This window comes from Oryctolagus cuniculus, chromosome X, assembly GCF_964237555.1.
Source record: "Oryctolagus cuniculus chromosome X, mOryCun1.1, whole genome shotgun sequence".
In the NCBI taxonomy this organism is placed as follows: domain Eukaryota; kingdom Metazoa; phylum Chordata; class Mammalia; order Lagomorpha; family Leporidae; genus Oryctolagus; species Oryctolagus cuniculus.
In genome coordinates this window covers 101,351,760-101,372,045 of record NC_091453.1, presented here as the reverse complement: position 1 = coordinate 101,372,045, position 20,286 = coordinate 101,351,760, and the positions used below count along the sequence as shown (strand labels likewise).

Genomic DNA, 20,286 nt, shown 5'->3' with positions numbered 1-20,286 from the left:
AATGTAGGACCCAGTGCAAAATAAAAATGCAGTTTGCCTTGTTTAAAAAATATTGTGAATTTGAAGATGGCAGTATCAGGCAGTATCAGGCAGTATCAGGCCCTTGGGGCAAGGGCCAAGAGCCTTAGTGGACATCTCCAGCAAGAAAGGGTCACACCGAGCTTATGTGAAGCTGGTTGGAGCCTGCATGGAACTAGGCACCACAGCTGTGCTTGGGTTAAAGGGTAAATCCAAGAGGATTTGAAATTTTTGCACAAGAGGATTCCAATAAACTTTGTCACTCTCTATGCCTTTCTTCACATTAGTTTTCTTTATAGTACTTGTTTATTAGGTCCTTGCCCTATTTCCTCCACTCAAGTATAAACTCTGTGGAAACAGGGATTTTGTTTTATTTTCGTTTATGTTCACAGCACTTAGAACCATGCCTTGAGCATAGCAGGTGCTCGCTCAGTTTCTGTTGAAGGAATGGATGTATGAGAGCCAGGGCACAGTGGTTAAGATCCTGGGCTTTCAAGCCAGATGCCTTGGCTTGAATGATCCATGCCAATGTGTAAGGGGCTGCTAATATGTGCCAATGCCCCTCTTCTTTTGCCTCTGGCATACTTGAACAGGGAGCTGGTTTAAAGTGAACATCAATAATATTTCCAGCTTTGCAGATGAGCACGCTTCAAGGGAACAAGGCATCTCCTAATTCGTCTAGAGGAGAATGCTGGACAAGCCTCAGTGATTGTGGTATGAACACAGGCTACTCTATGCCTGCATGGGTATGAGACTTCTGCCTCTTCTAATGGCTTCCTGCGTACTAGGAACACAGACACAAAGATTCCAGAGTATAGGAAGAAGAGGTTCCAGGCCAGTAGGTTGGCCTCTCTGAATACCAGAGCAGCCTCAGAAATTCCCAAGTGGTTGATAGTGTTATACTCAAAATTTTGGCTTTGGAAGACGAATGGCTATTTGTAATAAATTTAGTGAATGAGGGGTACACACCAAGTATCAATTGTTGCTTGTTGGTGTTCTGATTGTTGCTGGGACCACAAGTTGGCTTGGTCATGCGGGTCTCAGAATGTAAACACAAAGGAGTCACTGTGCACTTACTCCCATGTAGGCTCTCTGGTCCTTCATGTGTTGTACTATGTGAATTAACGGTATAGCTAGTACTCAAACAGTACTTTATACTTTGTGTTTCTGTGTGGGTGCAAACTGTGGAAATCTTTACTTAGTATATACTAAATTGATCTTCTTCTGTGTATAAAGATAATTGAAAATGAATCTTGATGTGAATGGAATGGGAGAGGGAGTGGGAGATGGGAGGGTTGTGGGTGGGAGGGAGGTTATGGGGGAAAAAACCGCTATAATTCAAAAGTTGTACTTTGGAAATTTAAATTTATTAAATAAAAGTTTAAAAAACCCATGCACAGCTTTTACATAATAAATGTAATACATGTTGTATTATGTTTTCATTATTGTAAAGTTATCATAAGATTATTAGAAAAAGTGGCTATTTTAACTTTTTAAATATTGTTTCACTGATGTTGGCTTCCCATTCCTTCAGAGACAATGTATTCAAATCTCAAAATCACAGAACAGAAAGGTCCTAGATATAAATAATCAGGGATAATAGCCCTTGTCTTGACTGTTGAGGAACAGTTTTTTTTTTTCATACAATTTGTTGAACTCTTTACTTAGTATAAAGTTAATCTTCTGCATATAAAGTTAATTGAAAATAGATCTTAGTAAAATATAAGACTGGAAATAAGAGAGAGAGGAGGAAGAGAGGTGGAAGTGTGGGTGGGAAGGTGGGTGCAGTGGGAAGAATCACTGTATTCCCAAACTTGTATTTATGAAATGCATGGAGTTTGTATTCCTTAAATAAAAGGTTTCTTTGGAAAACAAGCAAACAAGCAAAACAAACAAACAAAAAAACCCACAAAGGTAATGTGTCTTGGTCATTTGGATGTGGGCCCATACCTACTGAAAACAGGGTGAAGGGGTAGACAGATGGACAAGAGTGAAAGGACAGGAACTCTAGTTGAGAATTGTCAACATGGTAGTAAATCTTTCTGATCTAAGACAGGATACAAAGAAAGGATGCTGGTTTCGGTTTAATATACCAATCATATTTTCATGACAGGCTGGAGTTTGGTGGGAGAGAGGTGGGGGGAAGAGGAGGAATGTTGTAGAGGACTTAAGGTCAGAACTTCTGAGGCTTTACAAAATGTGATGCTCTGGTCAGATCAGAGGAGGATACTACAAATCTCTATTCCTTCATAGCGCCCCCTTTCTCTGTTCCAGAGGAGCTGGAAAAAGGTGCAAGCACTACCTATCACAATCTGTGCCCACATGGGATCTTGGCATTAACATATTTGGAGAACAGTGCAGTTATTCATCATTTTTCTTGTCTGTGTTTCTCATGCTCACCTTCCTTTCTCTAGTTCGTGGCTTTGGTTGGGTAAAGGGTGTCAACTAGCAGAATTACGTGCCAGGGTCGGTGCTATGGTACAGCTAGTTAAGTAACTGCCTGTGATGCTGGCATACTATATGAGCACTGGTTTGAGACTTGGCTGCTCCACTTCCAATACAGCTCTCTGCTAATGCTCCTTGGAAAGCAGCTGATGATGACCTAAGTTCTTGGGCCCCTGCACCCACATAGGAGACTAGCTTGTAGCTCTGTGTTCTGGGCCCTGGCTTAGGCCTGGCCTATTCCCTGCTATTGTAGCCATTTAGGGGAGTGAACCAGCAGATCTCTTTCACTCTCTCTCTCATTCTCTTGTGTGTGTGTGTGTGTGTGTGTGTGTGTGAGTTTCCCTCTCTCCTTGTAACTCTGTCTTTCAAATAAATAAAACTTTTTAAAAAATTGCATGCCATCGTAGAACTTTTGCTGCAACAGCTCTTCCTCCCAGTGAATGTTTTGAGTATGCAAACAGCTAAGTAGGATGGTCTCCAATTTCCATATGTGCCAAAGACTGCCAGCTAATTACAGAAACATGTTCTTTGGGGTGCACATTGTGGCATAGCAGGTAAAGCTGCCTCCTGTGATGTTGGCATCCCAAATGGGTACCAGGTCATGTCCTGGCTGCTCCACTTCTGATCCAGCTTCTTGCTAATGGCCTGGGAAAAGCAGCAGAAGATGGCTCAAGTGTTTGGGCTCCTGCCACCCACAAGGGAGGCCTGGAAGAAGCTCCTGGCTCCTAGCTTCAGCCTGGTCCAGCACTGGCCATTGCAGCCAATTAGGGATTGAACAAATTGATGATCTCTCTCTCTCTCTCTCTCTCTTTCTCGGTCTCTCCTTCTCTCTCTGTGACTGTCAACATGTTCTTATTTTCTGCCTAGGAAAATGTTTGACTGGTACTGATACCTACAATCATGCCTTATGTAGTAGATTTAGCTTTTTGACTCAGTTCATTCCAGGAAAATGTGAATGGAAGTGATGTGTGCCATTTCCAGGCCTTAAGAGAGTTAATAAGACTTCTTCACCTTTCAACCCATGATAATCTAACTTTGATCAAGAAGATGATAAGAACAAACTAAAAAGGATGCACAAGAGATCTGAACAGATATTTCTCAAAAGAAGACATGCAAATGGAGAACAGATATATGGAAAAAATATTCAACATCACTAATCATTAGGGACATGCAAATTAAAACCACAAGGAAATGCCATCTCACACCTGTCAGACTGGCAGTTGTCAAAAAGACAAAAGAGAACATATGTTGGTGAGGATATGGAGAAAAGGGAACTTTGAACACCGTTTGTGGGAATGTCAATTAGTACAGACAATGCGGAGAACAGTATAGAGATTCCTTAAAGAAATTAAAAATAGAACTACCATCTTTGAGGCTGGCAGAGTGAGATGGCAGCTGAGTAAGATTCTCTGGTGATCATATTCCCACAGAGACACCAATTTGAACAGATTTTCGCACACCAAGTCACTCTCACAAGAACTACAGAAGCTAGGTGAGAGACCACAGTGCCTGGTTTTAGTACAGTAATGATAAAAGTGGAATTTAAGAAAGTAGGAAAGAAAGAGTTTTCCACACAGCACGAAGTGAGATGCCTCCTGCTTGGGTGATGGAGGGAGAATTGAATCACAGTGTCAGGCCCACTGCAGCCAAAAACAAAACAAAACAAAATCAGAGTTGCACTGGGGCTGTGGGGCTACACCTGTAGACGGGATTTGGAACTTCCACGAACCTTGAGCTGCTTCTGAGAGAACTGGAGAAGGAGTTTAGGACTGTGCGTTGGAGCTCCGAGCTAGGCCTTCCATTTTGAGACTGAGCATCGGATAAAGTCCTAAAGCCTCTGTTGCTTGCAGAACCTCGAGACTTGCCTGGCATGAAATGGAGGCCTGGGCTCCAGTGGGGCGGACTCCAGTGTGAATCCCCAGTGGCTTTAGGCAGGCCTGGCATGCCTGGCGTGAATTCCCAGGACTTCATGTGGCCTGGTGGCTGTCAGCCAGGCTGGTGCCAGTCTGAGCAGCCAGGCTGTTTCCTCTGTCATCCTCCTCCAACCTCGGGCAGGCAGCAAGGAACCACAGGAGTATGTCTCCCAGTACGGGGCTGACAAAACCCAACACTGAGCATATCCTAACAGCTTTAGGCCAATACCCTTGATAAACTTAGATGCAAATATCTGTAACAAAATGCGAGCAAATGGAATCCAGCAGCACATTAAAAGGATTATTCATCATGATCAAGGAGGATTCATTCTAGGGATGCAAGAATGGTTCAACATATGCAAATCAATAAATGTGATATACCATTTCAAGACAATGAAGGGCAAAATCATATGATCAACTCAAGAGATGTAGAAAATGAATCTGATAAAACCCAACATCCATTTATGATTTACAAAACTCTTAACAAGTTAGGTATAGAAGAAGCATACCTCAACATAATAAAAGTCATATATAACAGGAAAACAGCTAGCATTATACCGTATGTGGAAAACCTACAGGCTTTCTCTGTAAGATCTGGAACAAGACAAGAATGCTCACTTTTACCACTTATACTTGACATAGTACTGGAAGTCCTAGCCAGAGCAATTATGTGAAAAAAAAAAAGAAATAAAGGGCATCCAAATTGGAAAGGAAGAAGCAGCCAAATTTTCACTGTTTGCAAATGACGTGATCTTAATGTAGAAAAACACAAAGACTCCACCAAAACATTGATTAGAATAAACAAATTCAGACTCTTATTTTTCTGGCAGATGCCATTGTCACCCAGAGCTGTCTGCTGTCAGCCATGGTCAACCCCACCAGATTCTTTGATGTAGCCATGGAAGGTGAGCCTTTAGGCCATGTCTCCTTCAAGCGATTTAAAGACAAAGTTCCAAAGACAGCAGAAAACTTTCATTCACTCGGAGCACAAGAGATAAAGGATTTGGTTATAAGGTTCCTGCTTTCACAGGATTATTCCAGGATTTATGACTTTACATGTCATAATGGCACTGGTGGCACGTTCATCTATGCAGAGAAATTTGGTTATGAGAACTTGATCCTGAAGTATACAGGCCCTGGCATTTTTCCATGGCAAATGCTGCACCCAATACAAATGGTTCCCTGTTCTCCATCTGTACTGCCGAGACTGAATGGTAGGATGGCAAGCATGTGGTCTTTGGCAGAGAGAAAGAGAGCATGAATATCATGCAAGCCATTGAGCACTTGGGCCTGAGAATGGCAAGATCAGCAAGAAGACTACCATTGCCAACTGTGGGCAACTCTAATTCATCTGATTGCTGATGCTTCTAGAGAGTATCCCTCAATCCCATCTCCTTATAATATCCTATAATTGTGCCATCACTCCAGTTCTTTGGATTCCATGTTTTCCTTAATCTTTCCTTCAAGTCAAGCTGGATTGCAGAGTTAAAGTTATGATCATGAAATAAAAAATGAGTAACAGTTGTCTGTCAAAAAATCCAGCAAAGCTGCAGGGTGAAAAAGTCAATGTACAGGGGCCAGCGCTGTGGCTCAGTAGGTTAAGGCCCTGGCCTGAAGAGCCGACATCCCATATGGGTGCTGGTTCAAGTCCCAGCTGCTCCACTTCCAATCCAGCCATCTTCTGTGGCCTGGGAAAGCAGTGGAGGGTGGCCCAAGTCTTTGGGCCCCTGCACCCACATGGAAGACCTGGAGGAGACTCCTGGTTTCTGGCTTAGGATCAACGCAGTTCTGGCCATTGAGGCCAGCTAGGGAGTGAACCAGCAGGTGGAAGACCTCTCTCTCTGTGTCTCTACCTTTCTCTGTAACTCTTTCAAATAAATAAAATAATTTTTTTTTAAAAAGTCAATGTACAACATGGGAAGCGGGATACACAGCAGACTCATAGAATGGCAGATGTCCTAAACAGCACTCTGGCCTCAGAATCAGCTCTTAAGGCATTCATATCTGGCTGAAGAGCCCACGAGAGTATTTTAGGCATGGAAAGCCAAGACATTCTGGTAAAAAAAAAAAAAACACCTAAATGAAAGATCTCTGCGAGTGAGATCCCAGTAGAAAGAAGGGGCCAATAAAGAAGGAGGTACCTTTCTCTGAAGGGAGGAGAGAACTTCCACTTTGACTATGACCTTGTCTGAATAAGATTGGAGTCAGCAAACTCAAAAGGCTTCCATAGCCTTGGAAACTCATGACTAGAGCTTAGGGAGATTACTGACGCCATAAACAAGTGTCAAATTGTTAAGTCAACAACAGGAGTCACTGTGCACTTACTCCTCATGTGGGATATCTGTCCTTAATGTGTTGTCCAATGTGAATTAATACTATAACTAGTACTGAAACAGTATTTTACACTTTGTGTTTCTGTGTGGGTGCAAACTGATGAAATCTTTACTTAATATATACTAAATTGATCTTCTGTATATAAAGATAATTGAAAATGAATCTTGATGTGAATGAATGGGAGAGGGAGCAGGAGATGGGAGGGGTGCGAGTGGGAGGGAAGTAATGGGGGGAAGCCATTGTAATCCATAAACTGTACTTTGGAAATGTATATTTACTAAATAAAAGTTAAAAAAGTCAATGTACAATAATCAGTACACCAAAGGAATTTATCTGAGAAAGCAATCCCATTTCTAAGAGCTATAAAAAATAATAAAATTCATAGGTATAAATTTAACCAAACATATAAAAGATCTCTATAGGGAAAATTATGAAACACTGAAGAAAGAAATTGAACAGGATGCAAAGTAATGGAAAGATACCCTGTGTATATGGATTGGAAGATTTAATATCATTAAAATGTTTACCCAAAGCTATTTACAGATTCAATGAAATTCCTATCAAAATACCGATGACATATTTCATAAAACTAGAACTACTAAGATTTGTATGGAACCACACAAGTCCCTGAATAACCAAAGGAACGTTGAACAAAAAGAACAGAGCAGGAGGCAATATACTACCTGACTTTAAAATTTATCACAGAACTACAGTAATTAAAATAGATGCAACTCATGATTTAAAAAAAAATCATCTATTATTTTTTCACTTTATGTTTCTGTGTGGGAACAAACTGTTGAAATCCTTACTTAAGGTATACTAAGCTGATCTTCTGTATATTAAGATAATCGAAAATGAATCTTGATGTGAATGGAAGGGGAGAGGGAGTGGGAAAGGGGAGGGTTGTGGGTGGGAGGGACGGTATGGGGGGGAAAGCCATTGTAACCCATGAGTCGTACTTTGGAAATTTATATTCATTAAATAAAAGATAAAAAAAAAATAGATGCAACTGCCATAAAAACAGATGCATGGACCATTGGAACCAATAGAAATCGAGAAGTAAACGCACACAGCTACAACTGACTGATCTTTGACAAATGTGATAAGAACATGCAATAGAAAAATGACAGTCTTTTCAATAAATGGTGCTGGAAAATTTGGATATCCACACTCAGAAGAATGAAGCTAGAACCATAGGTGCTGGCATTGGTGGTGTAGTGGGTAAAGCTTCTTCATGCAATGCTGTATCCCATATGGGCACTGGTTTAAGTCCTGGATGTTCCACTTCTGATCCAGCTAATTGGCCTAGGAAAAGCAATGGAAGATGGCCCAGGTGCTTGGGCCCTTTGCCACCCAATGTGGGAGACTAGGAAGAAGGTCCTGGCTCCTGACTTTGACCTGGCACAGCGCTGGCCATTGCAGCCATCTGGGGAGTGAAACAGCTGATGGAAAATCTCTCTCTCTGTCTCTCTCTCTGTGTAACTCTGACTTTAAAATAAATAATTAAGAAAAAAAGCTATACCCATATCTCTCACTATGTACAAAAAAATCAACTCAAAATGGATGACACTTAAATGTAAGAACTGTCTTTGAGGGGCCTGTACTGTGGCACAGTGGGTTAAAGCCTCGATCTGCAGTGCCGACATCCCATATGGACGCTTGTTCAAAGGCCAGCTGCTCCACTTCTGATCCAGCTCCCTGATAATAAACCTGGGAAAGCAGCAGAGGATGGCTCAAGTCCTTGGGCCCCTGCACCCACTCGGGAGACCTAGAAGATGCTCCTGGCTCCTGGCTTGGGATCAGCTCAGCTCTGGTTGTTGCGGCCATTTAGGGAGAGAACCAAAGGATGGAAGATCTTTCTCTTTCTGTCTCTACCTCTCTCTGTAACTCTTTCAAATATATAAAATAAATATTTTTTTGACAGGCAGAGTGGACAGCGAGAGAGAGACAGAGAGAAAGGTCCTCCCTTGCTGTTGGTCCACCCTCCAATGGCCGCCGTGGCCTGCACACCGCGCTGACCCGATGGCAGGAGCCAGGTGCCCCTCCTGGTCTCCCATGGGGTGCAGGGCCCAAGCACATGGGCCATCCTCCACTGCACTCCCTGGCCACAGCAGAGAGCTGGCCTGGAAGAGGGGCAACCAGGACAGAATCCAGCGCCCCAACCAGAACTAGAACCCGGTGTGCCGGTGCCGCAAGGCGGAGGATTAGCCTAGTGAGCTGCGGCGCCGGCCTAAAACCAATATTTTAAAAAAAGAACAGACTTTGAAACTATTAGAAGAAAACACAAGAGAAATACTTCATGACACTGGAATTGAGAAGGATTCCAAAAGTACAGGTACAGGAAACAAAAGCAAAAATAGACGAATGAGATTTCATCAAACTGAAGAGGTTCTGCCTAGCAAAGGAAACAATCAACAGAGGGATCCCTATGTAATTGGGAGAAAATATTTTCATGTGATACATCTCACAAGAGTCTGTGGTTCACAGATACAATACAATACTACTCAACCATAAAAACGTGTGAAATCTTGTCACTTGCAACACCATGAATGGAACTGGAGGTCATTATGTTAAGTGAAATAAGCCAAGCACAGAAAGACAAGTATCACATGATCTCACTCATATGTGGCATCAAAAAAATAAAAGGTGATCTCATAGGAGGTGAAAGTATAAGGTGGCTACCAGAAGCTGGAACAGAAACAGTGGAGAGAGGGATGGGTAAAGGTTGCATAGCAGGTACTAACTGATAGATAGATGGATGTAAGGTGTTCTTGGTTTCTATTGCACAGTAGGGTGACTACAGATAATGTTAATGTGCTGTACATTTCTCTATAAAAAGAACTAGAAGATGGGATCTTGGATGTTTTCACCATAAAGAAATGCTAAATGTTTGAGGAGATGATATATTTACCTTTATTGGACATTACAAAATATATACAAATAGACCTAACAGATATCTACAGAACTTTCCATCCAACAGTTGCAGAATACACATTCTTCTCACCAGTGCATGGAACCTTCTCTAGGATTGACTACATGCTAGGCCATAAAGCAAGTATCAGCAAATTTAAAAAAATCAAAATCATACCATGTATCTTCTTGGACCACAATGCAATGAAGCTGGAAATCAACAACTCAAAAATCTCTACATCATATGCAAACACATGGAGAATGAACAACATGTTCCTGAATGAACAGTGGGTCATAGAAGAAATCAAAAGAGAAATCAAAAAATTTCTGGAAACAAATGAAGATGACAATACAACATACCAAAATTTGTGGGATATGGCAAATGCAATGTTAAGAGGAAAGTTTATAGCAATTGGTGCCTACATCAAGAAACTGGAAAGCCACCAAATAAATGAACTATCTATTCACCTCAAGGATCTAGAAAAACAACAGCAAACCAAACCCAAAATCAGTAGAAGGAAAGAAATAATTAAAATTAGAAAAGAAAACAACAAAATTGAAATGAAAAAAAAAATACAAAAGATCAGTAAAATGAAGATCTGTTTTTTTTTTTTTAAATAAACAAAGTTGACACACCATTGGCCCAACTAATCAAAAAAAGGAGAGAGAAGACCCAAATCAAAATTAGAGATGAAAAAGGAAATGTAGCAACAGACACCTCAGAAATAAAAAGAATCATCAGAAATTACTACAAAGAGCTGTATGCCAACAAACTGGGAAACAGAAGAAATTGATAGATTCCTAGACACATACAAACTTACCTAAACTGAGCCATGAAGACATAGAACCTAAACAGACCCATAACCAAGACAGAAATTAATCAGTAGTAAAGACCCTTCCAACAACAACAAAAAAACCCAGGACCAGATGGCTTCACTGCTGAATTCTACCAGACATTTAAAGAATTAACTCAAATTCTTCTCAAGTTATTCAAAACTATTGAAAGGGAGGGAATCCTCCCAAGTTCTTTCTATGAAGTCAGCATCACCTTAATTCCTAAATCCAGAAAAGATACAACAGAAGAAGGGAACAGAAGAAGAATTTCCCTCATGAACATAGACGCAAACATCCTCAACAAGATTCTGGTCAATTGAATCCAACAACACATCAGAAAGATCACTCACCCGGACCAAGAGGGATTTATCCCTGATGTGCAGGGATGGTTCAACATTTGCAAATCAATCAATGTGATACATCACATTAACAAATTGGAGAACAATAACCATATGATTATCTCAATAGATGCAGAGAAAGCATTGGACAAAATACAACACCCTTTTATGATGAAAACTCTAAGCAAATTGGGTCTAGAAGGAATGTTCTTCAGCACAATGAAGGCAATTTATGACAAACCCATGGCCAGTGTCCTATGGAATTTGGGAACAGTTGGAAGCATTCCCACTGAGATCTAGAACCAGACAAAGATGCCCACTCTCACCATTGCTAGTCCTGGAAGTTCTAGCCAGAACCATCAGGCAAGAAAAAGAAATCAAAGGGATTCAAATTGGTAAAGATGAGGTCAAACTATCCCTATTTGCAGATGATATGATTCTATATATAGGGGACCCAAAAGACTCCACTAAGAGACTACTGGAACTCATAGGAGAGTTTGGTAAAATAGCAGGATATAACATCAACACACCAAAATGAACAGCCTTTGTATACACGGAGAATGCCACAGCTGAGAAAGAACTTCTAAGATCAATCACATTTACAATAGTTGCAAAATTCAAATACCTTGGAATAAATTTAACCAGGTATGCCAAGGATCTCTACAACGAGAATTAAAAAACTTTAAAAAAAGAAATATAAGGCACAAAAATTGGGAAAAAAACTTCCATATTCATGGATTGGAAGAATCAATATCATCAAAATGTCCGTTCTTCTGAAAATAATTTACAGATTCAATGCAATACCAATCAAAATACCAAAGACATTCTTCTCAGATCTAGAAAAAATGATGCTGAAATTCATTTGGAAACACAGAAGAACTTGACTAGCTAAAACAATCTTATACAACAACAACAACAAAAAAGCTGGGGGCATCACAATACCAGATTTCAAGACATACTACAAGACAGTTATAATAAAAACAGCTTGGTACTGGTACAAAAACAGATTGATAGACCAATGGAACAGAATATAAATGCCATATATCAATGCAAGCATCTACAATCAACTTATATTCGACCAAGGGGCTAAAACCATTTGCTGGAGCAAGGAAAGTCTCTTCAACAAATGGTGCTGAGAAAACTGGATTTCCACATGCAGAAGTATGAAGCAGGACCCCTACCTTACACTTTATAGAAAAATCAATTCAAAATGGATTAAGGACCTAAATCTATGACCTGATACCATCAAATTACTGGAGAGAATTGGAGAAACCCTGCAAGACATTGGCACAGGCAAAGAGTTCCTGCAAAAGACCCCAGAGGCAAAGGCAATAAAAGCCAGAATTAACAAATGGGATTACATCAAATTGAGAAGCTTCTGTACAGCAAAAGAAACAGGAAACTAAGGAGACAACTGACAGATTGGGAGAAATTATTTGCAAACTATGCAATTGATAAAGGATTAATAACCAGAATATATATAAAATGATCAAGAAACTCAACAACAAAATAAACAACCCAGTCAAAAAATGGGCTAAGGACTTAAACAGACCTTTCTCAAAAGAGGAAATACAAATGGCCAACAGATACATGAAAAATGCTCAGGATCACTAGAAATCAGAGAAATGCAAATCAAGACCATAATGAGGTTTCACCTCACCCCTGTTAGAATGGCTTTCATACAGAAATCAACAAACAACAAATGCTGGCGAGGATGTGGGGGGGAAAGGTACCCTAATCCACTGTTGGTGGGAATGTAAACTGGTAAAACTACTATGGAAGACAGTTTGGAGATAACTCAGAAATCTAATATAGTCCCACCATACGAACCAGCCATCTCACTCCTTGGAATTTACCTAAGGGAAATGAAATAAGCAAGTAAAAAATTATCTGCACCTCCATGTTTATTGCAGCTCAATTCACAATAGCTAAGACATGAATCAACCTAAATGCCCATCAATGGAAGACTGGATGGAGAAATTATGGGATATGTACTCTATGGGATACTACACAGTGATAAAAAAAAAATCCGGTCATTTGCAACAAAATGAACGAATCTGGAAAACATTGTACTTAGTGAAATAAGCCAATCCCAAAGGGACAAATACCATATGTTCTCCCTGATCTGTGATAACAGAGAGCCTAAAAGGAAACCTGCAGAAGTGAAATAGACACTATGAGAAGCAATAACTTGAACAGCCCTTGTCTTGACTGTTGAGGAACAGTTTATTATTTTATTTTATTTTTTTGAACTCTTTACTGAACATAGAATTAATCATAGGTATATAAAGTCAATTGAAAATAGATCCCAGTAAAAAAATAAGAGTGGGAATAAGAGAGGAGGAGCTGTACAGTTCGGCACACATTCCCATGGACTTACCCCTAAGAGTAAAGCTAAAAACTTGCCGTAGGACTCCAAATCCCATTAAGATGGGTGGTACTAATGCCATCTTACGTGCTAAAGTGATCATATTAAGTGTGTAATTGATCATATAGATAGGATTAAGTGTCAAATGGATCACGTAAATAAGACCAGTGTCTAGTAATAACAATTGATAGAATTAAAAAGGAGAAAATGTTCCAACATGGGAAACAGTCTACACAGCAGATTCATAGAATGACAAACGCCCTAAACAGCACCCTAACCTCATAATCAGCCCTTAAATCCGTAAGGCATTCGGATATGGCTGAAAAGCCCATGAGAGCATTTCAGGCGTGGAAAGCCAAGACACTGTGGCAAAAAATGTCTTACATGAAGGCTCTCTGTGAGTCAGAGCCCAGTGGAAAGAAGGGGCCATCAAAGAAGGAGGTACTTTTCTTTGAAGGGAGGCGATATCTTCCACTTTGCTTATGGCTCTGTCTAAATACTGACGAAGTTTGTGTATTCAAAAGACTTCCATAGCCTTTCCAGCTCACGTCAAGAGCTTCAAGTGATCACTGACTGTCGTTCCCCCATTCGCGGAGGAACGACACAGGACCCTGCGCTATTCTTTTGTCTGCTCGGCCCTTCCCGGGTTTGCTGCTGGTCCTTCCCTGGTTGGCTGCCGACCCCTCCACCTCCGTGGAGGGGCGGCACCCCCAGCCGCTTTCCCCGCTTCCGCGGAGGAGCGGCACACCGCCGGCCGGCTCTCTCGGGGGCTGCTCAGGTGTTCCTTCAGATATTCCCTGGTGCATGTTGTCTCTCTCCTCCTTTATAGTCCTCTTCCACCAATCCCAACTCTGCTACCCACACGCCGAGTACGCTGCTCTCCTCCAATCAGGAGCAGGATCAGCTCCTGCAGTTTATCAGTCAAGTTGGTGAGAGGCAGCTGTGTAGAAGTTTACTCCTCCCCGGCGCCATATTGTGGGAGAGCAGGTGCATAGAATAAGTCTTAATTCCAGTAACTTAGTCTAGTCTCAGTTGCTCCCCACAACTGACATCATATATGAGTGTTAATTGTTAAATCAACAACAGGAGTCTCTGTGCACTTACTCCCTATGTGGGATCTCTGTCCTTAATGAGTTGTACTATGAGAATTAACTGTAAAACTTGTTCTCAAATAGTACTTTATACTTGTGTGTGTGTGTGTGTGTGTGTGCAAATTATTGAAATCTTTACTTAGTATTGAGTTGGTCTTCTGAATATAAAGTTAATTAAAAACGAATCTTAATGAAGAATGGGATGGAAGAGGGAGTAGGAGGTGGGATGGGAGTGGGGGTGGGAGGGCAGGTGTAGGGGGAAGAACCACTATATTCCTAAAGCTGTACCTATGAAATTTGTATTCATTAAATAAAAGCTTTCTTAAAAAAGGTAATAAAAAAAGATGGCCGGCGCCGCGGCTCACTAGGCTAATCCTCCACCTGCGGTGCTGGCACCCCAGGGTTCTAGTCCTGGTTGGGGCGCCGGATTCTGTCCTGGTTGCTCCTCTTCCAGTCCAGCTCTCTGCTATGGCAGTGGAGGATGGCCCAAGTGCTTGGGCCCTGCACCCGTGTGGGAGACCAGGAGGACGCACCTGGCTCCTGGCTTCAGATCAGCGCGGCACGCCGGCCGTGGTGACAATCGGGGGGTGAACCAACGGAAAAGGAAGACCTTTTTCTCTGTCCCTCTCTCTCACTGTCCACTCTGCCTGTCAAAAAAAAGGTAATAAAAAAGATTTTTAAAAAGGGCAATGCAGTATCAGGGAAAGGGCCTTTCTCATTGGTGAAACAATAGCCTTGGAATGAACATTTTCCTGAGAAGCACCATTAGCAGCAGCAAAATGTTCTCTCAAAAGACTGTATTTGTTTATTTAACAGAATTTATTGAGCACTTACTATGTGACAGGTAATAGATATTGGGAATCCAATTGTTAAGAGATAGTAATTCAGGGCCAGTGCTGTGGCATAGTGGGTGAAGCTGCCACCTGCAGTGCTGGCATACCATATGGGCGCCAGTTCGAGTCCCAGCTGCTCCACTTCTGATTCAGCTTTCTGTTAGGCCTGAGAAAGTCCTTGGGCCCCTGCACCCATGTGGGAGACCCAGAAGTTCCTGGCTCCTAGCTTCAGATCAGCTCAGCTCCAGTCCTTGTGGCCATCTGGGGAGTGAACCATCAGATGGAAGACCTCTCTCTCTCTCTCTCTCTCTCTCTCTCTCTCTCCCTCTGTCCTTGGCCTTTCAAATAAATAAAATAAACCTTTAGAAAAAAGATATTAATTCAGCAAAGTTCTAAGATACAAAATCAACACACAATCAGCTGTGTTTCTATACACTGACAATGAGCAATCGTTGAAGGAAATTAAGACAACAGCACCAGTTATAACATTGTCAAAAAGAATAGAATACTTAGGGATAAACTAAGGAGATGAAAGACTTGTACAGTGAAAACTACCAATTGTTCCTGAAATGTTAGATGCACAAATAAGTGGAAAGGCATCTCAATTTACAGAATGGAAGACTTGATGTTAAGATGTCAATACTACTCCGTGATCTACAAATTCAGTACAAACCCTGTCAAAACCCCAACAGTGTTTCTTTGCAGAAATAAAACAATTCAACCTAAAATTCTGGGGTATCTCATGAGGGCCTTGAATTAGTAAAACAATTTGGAAAATGAAGAACAAAGGTGAAGACCTCCCACTTTCTGATTTCAGTACTTACATTGTATTATGGTAAGGTTAATCAAAACAGTATGGGACTGGCATAAGGACACACATTTAGAACAATGGGATAGAATATAGAGCCCAGAGTGTCTTGGCTTTCCATGCCTGAAATACTCTCATGGGCTTTTCAGCCAGATCTGAATGCCTTTAGGGCTGATTCTGAGGCCAGAGTGCTATTTAGGGCATCTGCCATTCTATGAGTCTGCTGAGTATCTCACTTCCCATGTTGGATCACTCTCCCCTTTATTTATTCTATCGGTTAGTGTTAGCAGGTACTAGACTTGCTTATGTGCTCCCTTTGACTCTTAGTCCTTTCATTATGATCAATTGCGAACTGAAATTGATCACTTGGACTAGTGAGATGGCATTGGTACATGCCACCTTGATGGGATTAAATTGGAGTCCCCTGGTATGTTTCTAACTCTACCATTTGGGGCAAGTCAGCTTGAGCATGTCCCAAATTATATATCTCTTCCCTCTCTTATTCCTACTCTTATGTTTAACAGGGATCACATTTCAGTTAAATTTCAACACTTAAGAATAACTGTGTATTAATTACAGAATTGAATCAGTCATATTAAGTAGAACAGACAAAAAAACTACTAAGAGGGATAATGTATTAAGTTGTTCATTAACAGTCAGGGCTATGCTGATCAAGTCACCGTTTCCCATAGTGTCCCTTTCACTTCAACAAGTTTCCATTTTGGTGTTCAGTCAGTTGTCACCGATCAGGGAGAACATATGTGAGATCTCAGTGGAAAGAACAGGTCTTCAAAGAAGGAGGTACCTTTCTCTGAAGGGAGGAGAGAACCTCCACTTTGACTATGACCTTGTCTAAACAAGATAAGAGTCGGAGAACTCAAGGGGCTTCCATAGCCTTGGAAACTCATGACTGGAGCATAGGGAGATTACTGATGCCATAGACAGGAGTGTCAATTGGTAAAGTCAACAACAGGAGTCACTGTGCACTTACTCCTCATGTAGGATCTCTGTCCTTAATGTGCTGTGCATTGAGATTTAATGCTATAATGAGTACTCAAATAATATATTTCACTTTGTGTCTCTATGGGGGTGCAAACTGTTGAAATCTTTACTTAATGCATACTAAACTGATCCTCTGTAAAAAAAAAAAAAAAAAAAAAAAGAAAAGAAAAGAAAAGAAACTATCAACTCCCAACTTGACTCTCACTGGGATTAAACATGACAATAGGTCTGATCTGATTTCATCATCATTAAAAAAAATCATCTATTATTTTTCACTTTATGTTTCTGTGTGGGAGCAAACTGTTGAAATCCTTACTTAATGTATACTAAGCTGATCTTCTGTATATTAAGATAATCGAAAATGAATCTTGATGTGAATGGAAGGGGAGAGGGAGTGGGAAAGGGGAGGGATGTGGGTGGGACGGTATGGGGGGGAAGCCATAGTAATCCATTATTCGTACTTTGGAAACGTATATTCATTAAATAAAAGTTAAAAAAAAAAAAAAAAAGAATATAGAGCCCAGAAGGAAACCTTTGCATGTATGATCAAATTAGCTTTGATAATAGGGCTAAGGCCATGGCATGGGGGAAAAGACAATATTTTCAACAAATTGGTTTTAGAGAACTGGATATCCACAATTAAGGAATTGAACCACGCCTTGAAATGCTTTGGGGCCAATTCACAAAATGGTGATTGTTGCAAAACCAAACCATGACAGATGGCAAGTTGTTGTAAATCTACAAGGACTGATTGAATTGAACCTTGCTCCTGCTAGGTTTTCTATGGTTAATTCTGCTTTGTATGACTGGGTAGCATTTTCAATCCCCAAATGTCTTTGAAGTCATTTGACGTGATTTGAATATATCGTGTGTGTGTGCGCATGTGTGTGTGCATGTGTGTGTGTGTGCACGCGCGCGCGCGTGTGTGTGTGTGTGTCGTATAGCCGTTAGTGGTATGCTGGCAGATGTTTAGAACTCATCATGCAGGCTCTAGGATCCTGATTCACACCAGCTGCCAATTTCCATAGTGTAAATACTTCCACCTTAGTCAAATTGAAGCGGCCAATTTGCCATCACCGAATGTAGAATTAGGAGGACATATATATTATGAGCTTTCAAAAGCCCCTGCAAGCAGGCTCCAGTACACCAGTTGGTGTGGGGACTGGTGAAGAGAGAAGCAGAATAAGGTATGAGAGAGGGCAGATATAAAATGGAAAAGCAAAGGAACACTTTTTAAAAACTCTGAAGTATGAGCAAGGTCAGAGGTTTGGATAATTTTGAATTACCTAATTAGACTCCTGAAAACAACTTCCTGAGGTTGTTGTTAAACCTCAATGGCAAATACCTTTAGTTTACTCTTCAGGAGATTTCTAAGCACCAAACTTGCATGTTAAAACAGGTGCTCACTTTGACGCAAATCAGAATAGTGGTTACCTCTCGGGTATAGGTAGGAAGCTTTCTGGGGTGCTGAAAACTTTCCATTTCTTGATCTGAATGGTGATTCCTTGTATGTTCATTTACATCTCAATAATAAATAAAGCATCAGGAGAAAAGGAAATCTTCATTTTGGACCTCCCCCCGTCTCTTAAATATTTCTTCTAGGTGTATATTAGATTAAAAATAATGGGAAGGAGGTGGGAGGCAGGGAAGGAATACAAATTATCTTATTAGGTGATGTACATACCAGTAACTGTACTATATATAAAATGTGTTTTTGCACAGTGTACATTTCACACAGTGCATTATTCATTACACACACGGTGATATTAGCTAGGAAATTGGGATCAGGTAAATAACACCAGGAAGTAATGACTGTTGGCATTACATGTAGTAATCTGTATTCCTGGAACAAACTGCAAATGTATTCTGTTTTGAATTAATACAGTATCTTAAATTTTATCCATAAAAATGACTTATGAGATTGAATCCATTAGTTTAATGGAATATCACAATCATCATTCCAAACTTATTTATATTGCAATCAGTAGAATGGGATGTCTCTTCTGAAAAAGAAGATGAATGTGAATGCCAAAGATTTTCTCTTATTTAATTTTAATAATTGTAAATCATCATATGTGATACGTATTTTTCGTATTTGTGTCTGTAAGAAAATCTCACCAGAGAAAATAGAAGAGGGAAAAAACCCCTTTAAGACTTACAAACTGTTCCTCTCAGTTGGCTTTAGGGCTTTCAGCTTCTACCAGGAATGACAGCATTAAGTCTTGGCCTCTCATTAGGCCAGGAGTTATGGGCAAAGGAAGGTCTATGGTATCACACTCCATGTTTGAACCATTTCAGAGAAGCCTTGTTACTCACTGGAGTATTTGTCGAGGTTAGAGCTTCCAATCAGGGTCTTTGAAGATCTAGGAATGAATTCCTTTAGGAAAGAATGTTCACAAAAGGCTGGGTCGGATGTTGTCTACTGTGTCACCTCTGGGAACTTGCCAATTGGCAGGATTGAAATTTCATTTACAAGTTGTGTTTAACAAGTTTTTTTAGCTTCTCTGTGCCTCAGTTTCCTTATTTATAAGCGTACATACGTCATAGATTTGTTGTGCTAAATATATAAAGTGTTTCTCATACCAAGACATGATTGATTTTTATGATATCATCAAATCTCTTATATGACATTGTGAAGCAAGGTCTTAGTAAATTTAGAGGAAAACAAGTTCTGTAATGGACGTCATTTTCCTCCAGAGATGTATTAATGTACTTTCCTCTTTTACTTTTTCAGACACGTAAGCTTCTTTCTAGTTGACTCATGGTATCTGTCTGCCCAGACGTGGTGGGAGGAAGGTGGAATTAGGACTTGAATAGCAAGAATTTAAAGAGAAAAAAAAAAGTGGTATTCCATTTCTGGCTTCCAAAATAGGATTCTCAAGTTCAAAACAAGAAAAGAGGCCTGAAAGCCCGACTTTATTAACACGGAAAGAGATTTTCTAAATTCCTTTATCTTCTTTATCTTATAAAGAAGACCTGAATTGAGGTAATCACGGAATTTAACCTAAGGGCCCCTTAGGCCAGACAAAGTAGAGGGAGAGGGATTATAGAGCCTGCTTCTCTGATTCCTCTGGAATGTAGGAGGAATAGGAGAGGGAGGCAAGGTAGCAGAGATCTCCCCTGGTTGGGGCAAAGTTCTAGAATAATGAGGCATCTACTCTTTTTTCACTTTAGGCCCTGGGAGGAGATGAATATAAAAGCTGCAAAGTAAATGTGGTTGGACAAGAATTGTTCTGCAGAGAGAGTGCTGGAGGATAGCTCTTCAGAGCTCCCCCACCCCCACCCCGGTGTCGCTCCCCCTCTTCGTGGAGGAACGACACAGGACCCTGCGCTGTTCTTTTCGTCTGCTCGGCCCTCCCCGGGTTTGCTGCTGGTTCTTCCCGGGTTGGCTA

General features: G+C 40.8%; 1 pseudogene; it reads left to right on the top strand.

The window, feature by feature from the left end:
* Window positions 1–5,241: 5,241 nt before the first annotated feature.
* On the top strand, window positions 5,242–5,722 carry LOC100342238 (peptidyl-prolyl cis-trans isomerase A pseudogene; annotated as a pseudogene).
* Window positions 5,723–20,286: the final 14,564 nt, after the last annotated feature.